This window comes from Pezoporus wallicus, unplaced genomic scaffold (genome assembly GCF_028554395.1).
Source record: "Pezoporus wallicus isolate ANWC-B61680 ecotype Strahan unplaced genomic scaffold, APGP_CSIRO_Pwel_v1 contig_7237, whole genome shotgun sequence".
Classification (NCBI taxonomy): Eukaryota; Metazoa; Chordata; class Aves; order Psittaciformes; family Psittacidae; genus Pezoporus; species Pezoporus wallicus.
In genome coordinates this window covers 1047280-1065933 of record NW_026635802.1, presented here as the reverse complement: position 1 = coordinate 1065933, position 18654 = coordinate 1047280, and the positions used below count along the sequence as shown (strand labels likewise).

Below are 18654 nucleotides of genomic sequence, written 5' to 3'. Positions count from 1 at the left end.
AGGTCAGTCTCCTTGATCTCTAGGTACCTTATGTTCTGTCCCCTCTCTCTTGTCCATGTGAGAGCTTCCCAGGCAGCCTGACACTCTTCTGATATATTAACACACAATTATCAACAAGCTTGTGACTCTGAAGGCCACATCTGCTGTAGCCATCTCTGGGATTCAGGATTTACTGTCTGAATGTCCTGCAAGTCTTGTCTTGAAGGCTGCCTCAAGGCTGCCATCAGAAAGCAAGGTAGTAAAATCTTTTTCCCCATAGTATAGTTCATCTAATTGCTCTTTCCCAATTACTGCCATCTCTGTATTCCTTCATCTTCTAAACAGTTCAGGTCAAGATGCTGAGAAAAATCTGGGTTGCAAAGTCATATACACCATAGTTCCATCATGAAAGCCAATGACACTCTATTTTGCAACCCTTTTCCGGAAGGTGAAGCTCACTTGTCTCCCTGGTCATCCAGTTCCTGGAACAGACAGGAAACTTGATGAAAGCCAGGTAATTTTACCTCAAGTAAGATAAATCAGAGAGATGTCCAGCTGAGAACTACCTTCAAGTGCTTTTAACAAGAGTAATGTGGGCTTTCTTCTTCCTTTCTGGCATGTGTCCTCTGGGCCATTTACAGCCTGGAGGATTATTTCTGGCTGCATTGTAGAGCAGTACCTTTCTTTTGTTTCAAGTGTCTGGAAGATTATGCATACTTTTATAAAATGGACTTCTCAAGTTCATTCAGGTGTCTGTCTTTGCAAGGGTGCATTCTTGCAACACACTCAACTTGGGTCTAACTTTTAAGACTGTTTTGCCAAGAATATAGTCAATGCTAACGCAAGGGTATCTGCCTTCTGAATGAACTAGAGTGGGTGAGCACATTACACAGGAAATACGCCCTCATCTGGCTACTAATTTTCTCCAGTGTGTCATTAAGTGTGAAAGTCCTTAGCAAAAAAATCAAAGAAAGGTTTAAGCCCCAGCTACACTGCTGCTCTGGTGCCACTCTCTGTGACGGAGCTAAGCTGTGTCTGTAGGACAGATCCTGCCTCTGCAATTCAGACGTATTGGGAAAAAGAGCTTGCCTCCATCCTCATTGAGTTCAGAGTAAAATAAAGAATGTCCTTCCATTTATTTACAGCTGAATGCAGGTTTCTCCTTATATTAATCTCTGAGCTGCCATTTGGAATCTGATGGTGGCTGCTCCTGTGCCCTGCTCCATCCTAGAATAAAGATTGGTCCAATCTTGACCACAGAAAAGAAACTTCAGCTGTAGGGTTATAGGTATCTTAAGTACTCCTAGCAAAATAGTAGATAATACTACTACTTGAGGCTCGACTTAGCACTTGGGCTTGTTCAACACGCAGTTCAGAGGAGGAATCGAAGTGTGATCCCAATGCTATTTCACGTCTTCACTGTTTTCCCTACTTGCTAAAGAGTAGTATATCTGCAGAGGCGGTAACCAGCACCTGACTTATGTGCCAACACGAGTTGCAGCTCCCTATGCTCCCTTGTTTATTGCTAATGTAACAAATAGCCTTGGGTGTGCAATATTTGTTGTGACAAGCTGGAAGAAGTCCATGCACCAGACGATGAAATTGTTCTTGCTACTAGCAGGTACAATCATCTTTTCTGCTGAACTCGCAGTACACTTTCTTCTCTTTTTGCTCTTAACTTTTTCCCCTTTTTGACTACTTTTAAAATATTTTACAGATGTTGAATGCTCATGGCTAAACCCTCCAACACATTTTCAGCAGTTCTGTTGAGCCTGCAGAGTCTATAGGGGGCTAGGATCAGAGTTAGAGCCACTCGTGTCAACACATTTTGAATGCTACGTGACTCACACAGCACAGTCTCAATGTTCATGGTAAACTCCACGCAGAGAAAAAGCTAGGCAGGCCCCCAACGGAGGTCCATTTTGAGGACTGGAGAGCAGCATAGACCTTGGCTGAAAAACTCAGCATCCCTGAAGACAAAAGGGGTTTTTGCATTTGATCACCTAAGCAGCACATTTTAGTCATTCTATGTCAGGAAAGCACATGGTGAGGTACTCAGATTCATACGGGACCAATGCAGACAGAAGCACCTCCAGGCAACGGGCAATGTCTGAGGGCATATAAGAGCATTGCCATACAAGTTCTGCTCTCTCTCTACACCTGATTAGCTGCATAAGGCATGCTCACACACAGTTCCTGTCCATGAAGAGCCTGAATCCAGTGATATTTCTTGGGGGTGGGAGGTGCTCCTGCTTGGAACAAAGCAAAAGCAAAGTGATGGGGAATGTTCTCCTAAGCAGAATTCAAGGCAGGAATCAGAAGGTGGTGATGACAAACTCTAGAGAACTACAGGTTGAAAGATCATTCATCTGGCCCCTGTGACTTGAAGGAGCACGCTGGGACAATCTGTGGAGGTTTGAAGAAGTCCTCGTGGGCTATTTAGGCATAAAAGTCACCATTTACCAAAAAAAAGCTTTCTCAATTTGTATTTAAGCATCTCAGGAAGAAACTGGCCTCACAACTAAGATGTTATTTCCTGTAACAGCATGTTAAACATGGACAAAAAAAAGTAGAAAACTACACCGAATGTAAAATCGTGTCAGCGGACAAGAAACCATGAAAAGCACGAAAACCAGCACCCATTCACTTTGGCAATCTGAGGCTGCAGAATGGGAAAGAAGGTCAAAACTAGCAACACCAAAATATGTAAAACAATTTATATTGCTAAACATACCACTATGTTAAATGCTTAAAGGGCTACAGATAATGTTAAGACCTGTTGTTTTGGCTACAGGAACAATTATAAGACAGGGTGGTCTTGGTGATGGGTCAGGATGAATGAGAGCTCTTTCCTTCACCAGCACTCTCAGCATCTTCATGCACCTTCCTCTGCCTCCTAGAGGCTCAACCCACTAGAGGAAGAAGATGGGATGGAGTAGTGCAGCCATGACTGCAAGACTCCCAGTCACAGCAGTGTGGAGAAAACCGAGTCTGAGAAACTGTCTTCTGTCTACTTCTAATTTAGATGCTGTCAGGTTTCCCATTCAGTGGATGTTGACTCACTGCTCACTGAATCCCTACACACCAGTGCTTGGACTGAAGAGCTCTGCACACACATACTATGACCACAATGGAGTAAAAAGGCATGGCCTTGTGCAGTGATGGGGACCACAGAGGCATCCCTTCTTACACTCCTTTCGGCATCCCCCGATATTCTGCAGGATTCAGCCACAGCATAAGGTAGGGCAGACTCCTGGACTAATTCGCCAATCCTTCCAGTCCACAGCGGTGCGGATATCTCCCAGTGCAGGGGATGGTGTCATGCTGAGCACACCTAGGTCATGCAGTACAGAGCCCCATTAGAGATCCCTGGACTAGCTCCAAATGAGTAAAAAGCATCCATAGCGCATAATACACCAGCACGCAATGATAGCATGTCAGGCCCAAAAGCAATATAACCACATTAAGCAGCATGTAAAACTATGCTAAGTAGCCTCTCCTGTTGTGCCCTGAAAACAAATAGCCTCCTCTGGTAGCTCTTTAGTGCAACCTCTTACATGAGTGCCTGTGAGTTTTTAGGTGCACAGCAAAAGCTTCTGGGGCATGGACAGCCCTATGTTAAGAGATGATATGGACCCTCAGCAACTCATGCAATCAGCCACAGAGAGATACTGCTGCTATTGCAGCAGAGCCTATTCCCAATTGGCTTGTGACTACCTGCAAGGTGCATAGGGCAAGAGGCTTTAGGGTGCTGGAAGAAGACATGCCTCCTTGCTGCTAAGGGCATTCCTTTGACCAAGCGTACGGGAACCTGACTGCTTCTGAACCAAAGAAGCAGATACTTGAATTCAAGAGTAAGATTTAAAAATTCTCAAAACTAAAAGTACTCTGCTTCCCCAGTAAAGCCAGTGAAGCACAGATGTCCCACTAAGCCAAGTTTATCATTATTGTTAATATTTATTATTACTTTCAGGGCACATAAGAAAAGTACATGTTCCCTGCCACAAGGTACTTACAAGGAGCCTAAATTCTTTACACAGAATCCACATTTCTTCCAAGGGACATCATCCTACAGCTGATACTAGGATGAAAGGCAACCCAGCAGAGATTGTGCTTTTGTTAAGCATTTTTCCCAGCAAATAACTAATTGAAGTTTGCATTCCAAGTACAGCTATGCTGTAGGCTTATGAAAAATTTTCTCATTTGAAAGTCATTTTCCTCCCCTGCATCTAGGACAATCAGCAGCATGAAATAGAAAATAATAATAAATAAATATGCATCAGCCCAGAGTTCATGTTCAGTCAAAGCCAGGAGGCCTGCATCTCTTGCTAGTGGATGCCAGTATTAGTGGGTTTGAAAGACAGAATTCTGATACTTTCTGTAAATGAAGGAAAATCTCACTGTCTTGTAGGGATTCAATCATGATTTGGAAAGTTACCCTTCCTCTTCTTAACTCTTGGTGCTCAGCTTATTGACTCAGCATTATAGCTCACCTCCCAGCCTGTGCTCTCCCACTGAGCAGAGGGCTTCTCCTGAAGTCCTGAGTGTTTCAGCCCAGCAAGGGCATGCTGAAGCAACTGACTGTCCCAGTGATGCCATTTTGTTGCAGTCTGTAGGATGATGACTCTCTTTTTGACCCTGGTATGACTTTCCTAAGTCCCAGTTATGTGTAGGCCATTAGCAGAAACACAAAAGAGGGTGGCATGATATTGCAACCACATTTCATGGGGAAAAGAGTGTATTTAGATGTGCCATTGTATGATATAGTGTGAGAACATGTACCAGACTGCTCTGTATTAAAGTTGGGCACTTGCAGTCCCTCTTAGTTTGTCCTTTATTAAAAGGAATACACCAAGGTTTGGTGACATGAAGCAGATCTGTTTTGCTTTCTGAAGAGAAATGAGATTCTGGGGACTTTTCCCTTTCCTAGTTTCCCATTTCTCTCCAAATACCCACTGCATTTTCCTTCAAATCCCATGTTGGCCATGTAGTGCAAAGACTGTACAGTCACTCTTTTTAGACACTGAACGAAGTCAAGATTAATACATGTAAACAAAGGTGTCAGTGATAGAGTAGAAAGACACAGTAGGAAACCTGTAGCTAGAGACATTGCTGGCCTTTTTAAGGAAAGACAAGAAGGAACTTTTCAAATACATTAGGAACAAAATGTATCCTATAAGTACTGTCAGGTACAACACTACGGAAATATTCAATACATATTTCTGTTCTGTACTTGGGAAAAATCTATATGATGGAGCAATAATATGCTGAGAATGACATTCTTTCCAATATAAGAGTGATAAAGTAGTACAATATATACCAGCTTCTTTAGTTAGACTTTCTAAATCAACAAGTGGGGATAATTGTACCCAAAAGTTGATACATACTTGGCCAAGATGGCAACTCTGAATATCAGTGTTGCTTGACTAGGTATTGGGACACTTGTAAAGCACAGATGAAAACCATGGTTGTGCCAGTATTTTATATGGATAAATAGAAAGATCTGAGTGAATGTTGGCCTCTCTGCTTTCTGGACAACAGAGCAGAATAGCTGATGCAGGGCTTGGTTAATCAGGGCTCAGAGGACAGTAATATAATTTGATGGGATCATTACCCCTGTAGAGCATTTATGTTCTGATGTCCAAAACCCAAGGGTTATGGTGATGAATTAGAAAGGTTTAGGGAAGTATCACTAAGGACAATTACAGGCTGGAAAGCAGGCTCATAGTAAATGCTGCAGAGGGCTCAATCATCACAAAGAGAAAGTAAAGGGATGAATAAATCACTGTACCAGCAGCCTTGGCCAAATACAGCTACAACAGTACTACCACTCCACATATTACAGAGTACTTTGCAGTCTATCAGACTAAGACTGAAGAACTCCAGCAGCCAGAACTGGAAAAAAGGAAATATAACTTAGGTGTAATGTGCACACTTCTAAGAAAATAATTTAACCACAGTTTACCAAACACTGATAATTTACCAAAGACTGAAGGATGGAAAATCCATCCCTCCTCAATTCCTGTTTTCTAGATGGCATATGCTGTAGCTCAAACAATACTAATTATGAGGAGCCGTCTGCTATTCTGGAGACAGAGTAGGTGATCACGGTTTTACTTTACAGTTTTATAATCTCTAAATTACAGGGTTGAGCCTAAATTTTATAACCTTTTTTTTTTTTATCCCACTACCAAATGAACAGCAAGGTACAAGTTGAAATCCTGTACTCGGGCTTCAAAACACTATAGAACATGGTGTATATGGACCTCTGCTATAGAATGTGATGGGAGGGACTGCTACTCGGTTAAAAATAAGCAGAAGCAACCATAAAAATTAAACATTACTGCAAATCTAGACAGGCTGAGGGTCCCTTGCTGCAGAAAGATGGCTCAAATCTCTGCTCCTTTTCTGCTCCAGTGCCTGCCACAGCCCAGCTACCATCAGGGCTGTGTTACAGACAGGCGAGTGTTGCCCCGCGACACCACCTAATTGGCACCCAGCCTTCCAGGGAGTGGGAGATAGTCAGACTAAAAATAGGCTGTCCTCTGTTTTGGCTCTCCCCTGCCTCCGTCCCCCCACAAAGGCACAGGGCTGGCAGTCCAGGAAAAACATCCAGAAAAGCAGCAGCCTCAGTGGAGGGAGCTGGGTGGTATTTTTGGAGATGGAGGCGTGGGATGGGGTGCTGTCACAGTGACACCGGGCATCACAGGGAAGAGGGGATCCCTACCTGACTTCTCGCTTCTGAAAAAGAGTGGTTTCCATCACCTTTAGTGCGGGAGCCATACTAGAGGTGTGGGGACAGAGAGGAGCCACAAAACCCTCAGGGATGCTGTCCTCAGCTGACCCACAGTCAAAGCAAAGCAGCTGAGCTTGGCTCTCGTGGCAACTTCCCCTTTGCTCCCCACTCAGAAACTCTCTCCAGCCATCCTGTTATCCTGCAGAGGCTTTTGCTTCAAAAGTCCATGCAATTTCTGGTTCAAGGAACCAGCATTTACAGGCAGCAAAGCTTCACAGAACAGTTTTTAATAGAAATTTCATTGACATTGAGGATCCTCATAGGACTTTGATGAACATTTGAACTTTATTCTGACATTTAAGTGCCTAAAACTCTGTATGAAGCCCAAATTAAGAGATCTTATACTCTAGTGTTGATGTTTTCTCTCATATACAGCTCCACAAAGCTCCCAAACATCAGTAACATTCCAGAAAGCATTGGTTCTGCTTTCAACTGGATACAAGTCAAAATCAATTAGAGATTGATCTCAATTCTGCTTTTTAACATTTATTTTTAGCGTGCAGGTCGGTAACCAAAGTGAAGAACTGCAATGGACGAAGCGAACTTGCTTTGTAGCAAAGCTAATGCCTAGATTGTAAGATGTTATGAAAAGTTTCCCAAGCTCATAAAGGCAACTGTGTAAATAATGTCTCCCACTGAATTCTGTGGAGTGCTCTAACAACAAGACTGATGGGTAGCCTAATACATTCTGTAGTTGCTACAAGCAATGATCTCCTATGCTAATCACATCTTTCACATTCATTAACATTATAGGAAACTCTTAAAAGAAATCATGTACCAGGGAACTATTCAAACATATGCAAAGCTAGCTATAACTGTAAAACTAGCTTTCAAACTGGCATTGGGAAGCACATCTCCAGCATATTTTACATCCTACAGACATAAATTCGTGAGTTATTATTTTTTACGTAGTGCTTTGGGCCACGTGGTTGTGCAAACCACTCCGCGTGTTCCACTGCCACAATTTAAAATGAGCAAGAAGTGATGGTGCTCTGCATTCAAGCTGAGATCCTAGTCCACTCAAGCAAGAGGAGAAAATACCCTGCAAATGCATTCCTTCATATGTCACTGCTCAGTTTGTTTCCTGACCCTTTCAGGGCTTGCTCATGCGCAGGGAAATACCCTCTGAATTTTGGGGCAAGAGGGCAGCTGAAGCCAATGGGGATAACAGTGACAATCCCTTCAAAGTATGTTTTGAAACACCTTTCTCCTGGTCCTGGTAGACAAACAGCCCTCCAAAAAAACCTCTCTAACAGAGATAAAGCCACTCGCTGTAAACCAAATCAAGGGCACCAGCTTGCCAGTAGTATATACCATTTTCAGTGCTGGGTGTACACATGTCTGAGTTTTCCCAGTCTCCTTCTGGCTTTTTAGACTCAAAAATGTTGATGTATGCAGTTCCTTCCTGCTCCTTTCCTCCTAGAGTTGGCTTGGCCAGCATTGACACTGCAGAGAACTGGGCACAGATCATTACATTCCTCTGACTGGATCTGCCTGTAACAACCTCATGATGGTTCCCAGCCTCACACTTCCATGATTTATAGTTTGGGGTCAGAAGACCCTTTTTCTGTTCATAAACTAAAAAGGCAGCCATCATATATGAATGTCGCTCTCCCAGCAAGATGCTTAAGAAAGATTACTATACTCAAATTGTTAGCTCAGAAAGAGCACCTGGCCATAAACACCCTATGTAATATACAGCAGAAAACCCCATTTTGATCTGCAACCAAACAGCTGCAGAGGGTGGGCTTGATTTATCAGGGAAGGCAAAAGCTGTTGCAGAATGGGGTGAGGAGAGGCCGAAGGTGGCTCCCAGCCACCTCCATGCTCCTTTGATCCCAGGGCCATGCTGGCCACAGGCCAGTCCCCACTGTGGGCTGTGTTAATCTGCGCTGGCTGGGGGTGCCTCCCAGGAAGCTTGGTGGCAGCTGGGGATTACCAGGTCAGGGACACCCTCCATTTTCCCTTCCTCGTACCACTCACAGCAACGGTCAGGCCAAGGGCTGGAGGAGAAATAGCTGCAGCCTCATTGTATGGGTGCACACACATAATGGATATCTTTAGTGTATTCCCTGCTGCCTCTCATCCCAGTTTGCTCCAGCTTCTTGCAATTGTTGGGCACACATGTCCCATCTGACACCATAGGTATGCCAGTTCCAGTAAAATGGGGAGTATACAACTGGTGGAGATGGAAATGGAATTTTCAATATCCCTGCTTCATTCCTGATTTCTTTTATTTATATATATATATGCATATATAAATAAAATACATATTTTTGAATAATGGTTATTAATCTGTATCTAATGCACAAAAGTGGGCATCGTTGCCAATACAGTCAAACATTCCCCATGCACACGCTGAAAATCAGCTATAACAATGCATGGGACAGGATTAGAGAAGGAGGGCCATGATCCTCTGAGACATCATCTTTGTCCTTTTTTCACGTCCTCCAGTCTTTAGACAGGACCACAGGCTCTCTCATGGCTGGGGACACCTTTGGTCCCTAACTCTTGATACCCACTCCCCAGCAGACAGCACATGCAGAGCTATCCACAGCCTCCTGAAGCCAGCACATATCTTGGGTGGGTCTGGAACAGCCACTAAATCGATATGATGGAGTCTTTTCAGATGTGATTTCCCAAGGGGCTGAAATCCCAGGGATTTGTTTCCAAGTTCTCTTTAAAACTATGCAGTTATAGCCTACACCTTGATCTCATAAACTTGGTTGATGTAGGTTAAGCTGTCACTGGCCTGGCAGTTGGACATTAAATATAAAATACAATACTGTATGCTATGAAACAGTAAAACTATGTGAAGAACCCACATTACCTAAGTAATCTGCTTCCCTATGGATCATGTTGGATTCACTGCTGTGAATGAATAGGGTGACTGAGTCACCCTCCAGCCACCTTCTTATGTATGACGCTCCTTTCAGTCTCTCTACTGTCTATCCAGAAACATCCCTTAACAGTACTTGCAAAACCCAAATATCTTTTGGCCCTGTCTTGAATCTGTGAACCAAATTGTCCAGTGGGTTCTAAAGCTACAGGATGAGATAGATGCATGAGGAGAGCAACGGTAAGCCAACTGAGCAACCAAGCAGCAAAAGATTATTTTCTATGGCTTGTGCAATGAAGACTAAATACATTGAAAATTAAAATTTCCTGTACAACAAATTATGCTACTTCCTTCTTACAGGACATTTAACCAATCCAAACACTAAAGGGATACAAAAGACATTACATCTGGCATAATAGTTAATAAAAATACACCTAAAAGACAGCTTTAGAAAATTCTAGGGAGGAAATTATGTTAAAAAGCATAATGCCAGTTTCAAAGATGTCAAAAGGAGCTTTACCTTTGGCTTCACAGATCTCTACATCAGGCCCTTAAAATAGTTCTGGAAATGTTCCAGAAAATTTATTTCAGCTACATTTAAGCTCTGTGCTTTGCAGCCATTCAGTGATTTTCACTGTTAGTGCTAAACTGTCCAGGGGACTTTTATGCTCATAAACAAATCCTCCCTCTCCCTTATGTTGCTATTACGTTGATGCTGCATCACTGACTTCAATAAACAGTCTCTAGATTCACCCTGTTATGAGACAGCGAGCGGAATTAGGCACCAGAGATGTGTCTAAAAGCCTTGGTTTCAGGTTCTGAACATCACTTTAGCTAATTAATAAAAGAAAACCACAGCCCAGAATCTTTCAATGTTTTCAGACCATAACTTCATATTCAGCCACTTGCTCTGTTCCCTGGAGTCTAGAATCACCAGGTTGTTAGTTTTGGAGTTTTTGTGGGTTTTTTTTTTTTATTGTTTGTTTTTAATTATTGTTATTATTGTTAATTAATTTTTATTATTGTTACTATTTCTTGCCATTCTCCATATTTATTTAAAAAAGGCAACATGTGACCCACTGCATTGTTTCTAGGTTCTTTCTGGCCTTCTCTGAGAAGCAGCTGAAAAGCAGAGATTTTTGCTGAGTCCTGACTATTGAGCTCACAACATACAGAGCGAGACCTGCCAGCCCCGCACAACTCAGGTTTCACAAAATGGGGAAAAGCTGGAGGAATCCTTCAACTAAAAGAGCGATTTTGCATAGAACTAACATTTGATGCTGCCTTTCCCAGCTTCAAGAGAACAGAAGTTCTCCAAGCCATCCTTGACAGCCAAAAGGACATCTGCACACCTTGCAGATGCTTGTTCAGATGCCATATGGCCATGACAAAACTTTTGGGGGTCATCAAGCTAAGGCAACTTCACAGAAAAGCGGACTCAGTGTAACTCAAGCAAAGCTCCCACTAAGGGCAAAGGAATCCAAGAACTCATAGACTTTCCTAGGAAAGTTTCTACCACAATTTCATCCTCCTGTGAAGAATTCTGAGCCTCAATTCAAAACTGCCTGAACCCAGCAGGAACATCAGCACAAACGGACCTACTGGAAATTTTTTCAGGACGGAAGTACTACTTTAGCTAAAGCACTACTGCAGAAGCATCAAGAAATGCTAGGACAAGGGGGAAAAGCACAGAGAGAATTTGTTCTGCCTTTTTCTTCCCATACTCATATGATGATCCTTTTTTTTTTCAATTAGCTATGACGTATGGTTTCATAACAACTGTTTACTTTTCTCTCTTTATCTAACAGCTGTCTGCCGAGAAAGATGGAAAAATAAACCAAACATGTTAAAACCGAGAGAAACTATTCACATGCAATGTATAATCGCACACTATATTTAAATCTTCATATATTATCTTTCAAATTATATTTAGTTTCAACAGGAGGGGGAAAAACATCCCCCTTACTTTCTAAATTTAGCAACAGAATTTGTATATTGTTTTCAAATACAACCACCCTTCCTCAGAAACTTTTGCCAGGGAACAATTAATGGCTGGAGACAGCGAATCTGACTACATCAGATGTATTTTGACATTGGCCCACTAACAGTCACCTAGAGCAAAAAAAAATGGGGAAGTCCTCAGGGAAAGGGCTGAGTAAATCTGGATTAGCTCCGCCGAAGTCAAACGAACCGATCTGGATTTATGCCGGCGGAGCTGAGAGGAGGATTTGTCCCTCTCTTTGATGGACGCAGGGAAGAAAAGAGCTACGAGGACTTCAGCAAACCGGAGGAACTTTGCCACGCACTGCAACTCAGAAGGGTTTATTTCCCAAGAGAGACACAGAACACGCCTGGAGCAGCCCCTGCGCTCACATGAATGAGAATTACACACATGCATCGAGAAAGATTAGACCTCTCAAGGTGAAACACTGTTGAAAAGAGATAAAAGGGTGGAGGGAGAAAATTCTTAAGATACTTGCAGTGCTTTCCAGACCCTCTTGCTGCAGACACCACTGGCAACGCCTCTGGCCTCTCCAGCAGCACAGGAGCCACACACAGCTCAGTGTCGGAGGCTGAAAATCAGGCTGGGGAGGCAGCGGACACAATGTGCTCAGCCCCGGGGAGGGAGAGAGGGTGGCTGCGTCACACCATCGCACTGGCTGTACTAATATGGGGAGCAGAGGTGGCCAGAAATCCTCGTCCAGAAGGAAAGGACAACCCCTGTAACACGAGAACCAGCATGGGCTTGTAAAGCGGGGAGCAGACACACAACCATGAGGGTTTTAGAGGGTTTAGGACTTTCCTGGGCCAAAAGGATGACAATGCCAGCTGTGTCAGACACGGCAGTGAGAGGAACAGGTTTTGGTGAACGGGGATTCCTTCCCTGCAGCACCCAGCTCTATTAGACACAGCATAATTACCTTGTTATAATCAGGCAGGTATTTTAAAGAGGCTTTAGTGTGATTTTATAATTGTGCATTATGTAACAGCAACTAACGTGTCAGGCCTCTGACAACACTAAATGCCTGTCTACAGGTCAGGCTGTAACACTTTCATGATGCATTTCAGAAGTGCTAAGTCTGGACTGAAGCCCTCTTGTTATTTTGCCCATCCCTTCCACTCTCATGCATGTCCACGGGCTTCGGCTGCATCTCTAGTGGGACAGCCACTCACAGAGCTTCTTCTATCACTGAAAACCACCCTCTAACATTCTTCTCCCTAACCCTGTGCCCACTTTTGTTGGCTACATCACGGGGAAAAACAAAAAACTCACCACAGAGTTGCTCCTCTTTACATGACGGTGAGTTTTTTTCTTTATTTAATCACCACTTTCTTTAAAGTTCATGTTTTTCAGCACTTCCCAGGTTCAGTGTCTGCCCTTGCACAGCCCGGCTTCTCAGAAGACTGAACCGGGCTGGCACTGGGGCTTAATATCTGAGCTGGCTCCTACAGGGATGAATTTTCACTTACTGAAAACAACTAGAAATGATTCCTCTCTGTTGTCCTTTTTAGGGTACCTAGGATGGAGACTCTGTAAACCTGGAGCCGTGATGAACACAAATCTTGCTCAACCCAGCAGGCTGTAAGCCAGCTAGGAGAAGCAGCAGCATATTCAGACACCAAGACACTCACAAAAGCACACATTTCTTTTGATAAAGTGACTGTTTTATTATGGTAAGAAGAATAATCTTGGAAAAATCACTTTCAAAATACCACAGTCTCAGATAATGGATTTTGGCCTAAAAAGTTAATATCTACCCTATCATCTTCAGCTAATGGGTCTGGAAAGAACTTGTCCATGGGCACGTTTTTCCATAAGTACTGATTATATAAATTTTTATATTTTCTAAAGCCTTTAGGAATAGCAGGGAAAAAACCAACCACAACTTCTCCCACCCCTCAAAACCCTTCAAGAAACCTCAAACCTGGCTTATTATTCAGTATCAGCCTTCAAATGCCATGAATATTGAGAGAGACTCCTTGCTTCTAGCACAAATGCCTTAACTATGTCCACGGTCTGCATTCAGTTGCCTAACTTCTAGAAACTTAAACATAAACCTGATTTTAGTAAGACTGCCAAAACATCCCATACTAATACTGGAGTTGGATTGAAATTAATAAAGCACAAGCTGCAAATATGTTTCAAATAATAACCTGGATGCAGAGCAGTTTTAGTGCCTTAAGAATACAGCAAGTTTTAGAAAGAATCTCTGACCTGTTGGTAGGGCTCTCAGCATTGCAATAGGAAGCTTCTTTGACAGAAGTTTAGTGAACCAGGGAAGTTCACTTCAAGCTAAAAGCTGAAATGAATAATCTTGCAAAGAATGGACTTGCTTTTTTTTTCCAAGAGAGAAAACAAGATCTTCTCATTTTAAAATTAAATTCAAAAAGGGAAAGGGAAAACTCAGAGCTTAACAGAACTTTTAATTTTTTTGCATGTTTTGGTACAACATTATTATTTGATGTGATATCTCTACATTTAAAGAGCTCTTGCAATATTATGATAAAAATAAAATCCAAGCCATTCTTGTCATGCAGAATTGTGATTAAAACAGGCTTTGTTCATTACAAAGCGCAAGGAGGCATGTTTTTGCCATGAAAGATAAAGGAACTTTAGACACCAATGAAAATGTTGCACACAAAAGATTCACAAGGTGACCCCCTCGCAGGAGGCCGAGCTGCACCTCCTCAAAATGGGTATCTTAGAGGAGAGGGGATTTTTGTGGTTTATTTACCGCCTTTCCTGGGAATATACCTCTGTGAACTAGGATTAATAAGAAACATAAAAAGGAGGGCTACAAACAGTGATCGTGACGGCTGGTACAGCAAACATTTAACAAAACCAGTGTGCCCACTCTGCCCCCAGCCTGCTTTGGGACAGGGATGAAGGTTAGCTTTGGTAAAAGTTTCCTCATTCTTCTCCCAGAAGATCTCAATCTCTGCAACTGCGCAGCCTGCAGCTGGTTCAGTAACACCATCCCACAATGAGTGAGAAATAAATAAGGAAACCTTATCAACCTAAGGAAAAGAAGGTACATTTCTAAGGGTAAGCGTATCACTGGCAGATAAATGTAAAGGAAGTTACTGCATGTATAGAGCAAAAGGAAACTCCACATCAAACTTTCTGAACTACACAGATCTCTTCAGTGACACAAAAACTGCAAGGAGAGAGGGGTTAGGGACATTACAGTTCTGGAAAAGTTTTCTTTTCCTCATTATTAGTAACTCTAATTACTTTGGAAGAAGAGCAATGAGATAAATCCTGCAGAGCCAGAAATGTGACCTGATTTCCTTCCTGATTTAGAAACTGTCACTTTTCAAGAGAAACCCAAAGAGACAGAGCCAGGTCAAAGTGGGCCCATCAATTTGGTTTGCAGAGTAAATAATAAACCAAGATCAATAGAAATACAACCAGGATTTTGTTTTGGTAGATGTTCGTAAGTACAATGCTATTTAAAAGATAAATAAGTACATGTTTATCTGAACTGTTTGCAGTCAAACCTGTCACCATGGAAGAGATACTCACTATAAGCAAAGAGGGGTATACCCAAGTGACTTCATGTATTTTCCTCCAGGTTAGATGGTAAAAGTGAGAAACTGTGACAGAATTTCAAATATAAATTACTTCATACTATGATTAAGGCCCTACCTCAAGACAGCATGTAAACACAAAGCAGAAAAGTCAAGCATATACTTAAGAGTGATGCTGCTTCTGCAATACCTGAATTTTATTTAACAGAACTGAAAAATTACTTGTTGCCACATATAAACTACCAGAGCTGTAATTTTCCAAAGTAATTCTTGAGGACGCTTGGAGACAACTTACAAGGCAGCAATTTTCAGGAGGAACTGAGCACCCACCTCTGAAAACAACAGGTCTCTTTGATGGTTTTCAAATCGATCTTCCAAAAACTAAGGCATTTAAGGTAATAACAGCTAATAACCTGTTCCTTCTGAGAAGCATAACCAGGATTACCAAATGACTGCCATGCTTTAATGTGCAACTCAAATTCTTTGTTCACATAGGGAAGGGAAGGGAAGGGAAGGGAAGGGAAGGGAAGGGAAGGGAAGGGAAGGGAAGGGAAGGGAAGGGAAGGGAAGGGAAGGGAAGGGAAGGGAAGGGAAGGGAAGGGAAGGGAAGGGAAGGGAAGGGAAGGGAAGGGAAGGGAAGGGAAGGGAAGGGAAGGGAAGGGGAAGGGAAGGGGCCAATCCCTGTCTAATATCATAAATAGGATCTTTAAAAAAAACCAAAACCAGCTACATTTCATAGATCTCCCGTGCCCCTCAGGACGTTATTTCCTATCAGTATATTTTTAAATATAATTTTCAAAACATGTAAATCAAGAACACAGCAGCTACTTAACATTTTTCTGTAGCCTGTAAAAGTCCTGGGAGGTGTGAGCTGGTGCCACAGGTGTTAGTCCACCACAGCGAGAGCAGAGGCGGGTTTCTGATTCGTACCAGGAATATCACACTTTCAACTGTGTTGCAGTTTTAAACTCTGCACCCATAAGCTGTCATTCAGAGTCAGGAAGCCTCATGGTCTACATACACCCTTCATGGTCAAAGTATTTAGAGTACATAACCAATGATGCAACTGAATACCTTTGTGTGCTCTGACGAATGATTGAGGGTATGAAACAGTATCAGGTCTCTACCACACTGTACAGAGTTTTTGCATGCTTTAAATCTGTAGGACTTGCCATGGTGTAAACTACTCTGTGCAAACACGGGCATTAGAATCTGCTCCTTTCTGTTTGTAAAGCCCTTTAAGAGTCAGGAGTACAGGCAGGAGTACAAAGCTTATCATGAATGGATTCAGAACGAGCATTGGGAACTGAGAAAAAACACATTACAACAAACTCCAGTCATGTACAAGTTAAGTAACATATTCATCTATGATTACTTCTGGCAATACAGTGATCTGTTGCATACCAAAGGTTACATAAACTCCACTACTTAAGGCTGAGACCTTTTGGCACATTAATCTAAAAGTATCTCAACTTGCAGAACAGGCTTCCATTGTTTAAACTTTGAGACACCTGCTCCCAAAGGATACGCTTTTTTTCTTAAAGACCCCCTATTTCTGAAGCTCTCTTTCAACCATGTTTGCCATTTGAAAAAGCTACACCAGCCAAAAAGAGAAAAAAAAAGCAAACCAAAAAATTACCAAAATCAGAGGACATAAATCCCATTTGCATCATACTCATTCTAACACAGGACTCCCATCAACTTTTTCAGAACTAGATGTCTCATTAGAGGCACTGCACTCAAACCAACAGCAGCAACACTCTCAGAAACACCACTTTCTGGGTCCATTAGAATGGGTTTCACTCCTCACTGCCTCACACAGCTCTGACCTTTCCAATTCTCTGCCACCAAAAGCTTATAGGATCTGCCAGATCCATCTGCGGCTCCACCTGGCCTGCTTTCCCACGCCAAAAGGACGGATCAAATATACGTGTCTGAAAACACATCCCTGCTTTTTCTTCGCACCACCCAGAGGGGAAGCACTCCCCAACAGCTTCAGACCAGAGGAAGCCTCCAAGAGCACGTCTGGAAAGCCCCGAAATCCTGGGAAATTGCAGCAAAATGAACTTCAGCACCTTGGACAGGACACACCGACAGAAAATCACTGAAATGAGCTCATTGGCCCCGAAAATGCAGCGCCTGGGCATGACCCTCTAGGACACATCTGCGGGCCCGGTTATTTTTAGTATTGACAAATCCTCTTTGAATCGCCACGTTTATTCCACCATCCGTCCTGTATTTTGTGAAGAGCTGCTCGCCAACCCGGTGGTGGGAGAAATTGGGGCCACCAGCTCTGGATTCAATGCCTGCCTGTGGGATCGCCGCCTGCCCCAGTTGAACCTGGAAAAAGCTTAGCTCAAGCACTCACAAAGCTCAGCTCATCCTTTCCAGACAAAACAAGACCTGTTGCTGTAGGTGTGCATGGCTCATGTGTTTCTCTGCTTTCTAGAAGCTCGTGTCCACCTCCTCAGCCAAATCTCCAGGGAAAATAAAATGAAAAGGTCTGATTTATTCTGATTGCAGCCACACTTTGGTTGTGTAAGTATTCCTTTAATTTAGCTTTCGTTCTCTCTTACAGTCCTCCCGGTATGTCTCTGTTCCCCTCGGGGCTGCCTTGAAAAACCATGATCACCTTGCTGGAGCGCAGCACACCTCTCCCTGTTATTCTTTTACTTGCACAAGTCAAGTGGAGCTTTTAACGTGTGCCGGTAAAAACTCCACGCGTTTTAAGCAGAGATATTCTACAAACAGCTCTGTGGTGAGTGGTGCCATTAAGGTATACACTTAAAATACGTCAATTCTCACAACAAGTGATACCAATAATATTCTCATTACAGAAGAACATTTTCCCTGCCACCGCAGAAACACCCATTCTAGTTCATTTCTTCCCTTCAAAATGTGCCACTGAATTTCTACCCCGACACATCTGCTGCCACATGACATTAAGCGAACAATTTGCAGAGTATTTTCTATGTTTTGAGTTTTTTCCAGCACTTCTGGGCGCAGAAGCGAGATGGAAACTAGACCAATTCCCTGACAGAGTTACCCTTCGACAGCAATACATACATACGCACACCTATATCCTCTGCTTATATACCCAGACGCAGCTTTGCTGAGCCAACTTCTTTCCCCTCCAGCTCCTCCCCCGTAGCCCCTCTGCCCGGACGGGATCCCCGCCCCGAGCGGAAAGTTTGGGGAAAGGGTAATCCCAGCACTACCTCACGACACGCTCGGAACCGGCCGTCTTTGTCTTGTGTTTTATTTCCTTTTCCACCCCCCTTTTTATTACCACTATAATTTTATTAACGAGCAAACAAAAAAGAGAAACTTACATGTGTTTATTTATTTTTTCCTGCTAAACCCAGAGTCCCAGAGCCACTTCACTGTATCCACAGAGTTTTAGTCCCCGAGCGGCACCGTCCCGCGGGCAGGGCCCGGCTGCTGGGCGCGGAGGGCGCATAGCTCGATCCGCCGCGCCGACTGCGCGCCTGCCGCCCGAGCGCGGCCC

General features: G+C 43.1%; 1 protein-coding gene across 4 annotated transcripts in view; it reads right to left on the bottom strand.

Moving 5' to 3' along the window:
* LOC130593274 (sodium channel protein type 5 subunit alpha-like) overlaps positions 1-18654 on the bottom strand; it is a 215577-nt gene extending 196923 nt beyond the window's left edge. For all 4 annotated transcript variants that reach the window (XM_057398302.1, XM_057398303.1, XM_057398304.1 and 1 more), the window contains exon 1: positions 18479-18654. The gene's annotated coding sequence lies outside the window, so the exon portion shown is untranslated. The remainder of the gene's footprint in view (positions 1-18478) is intronic.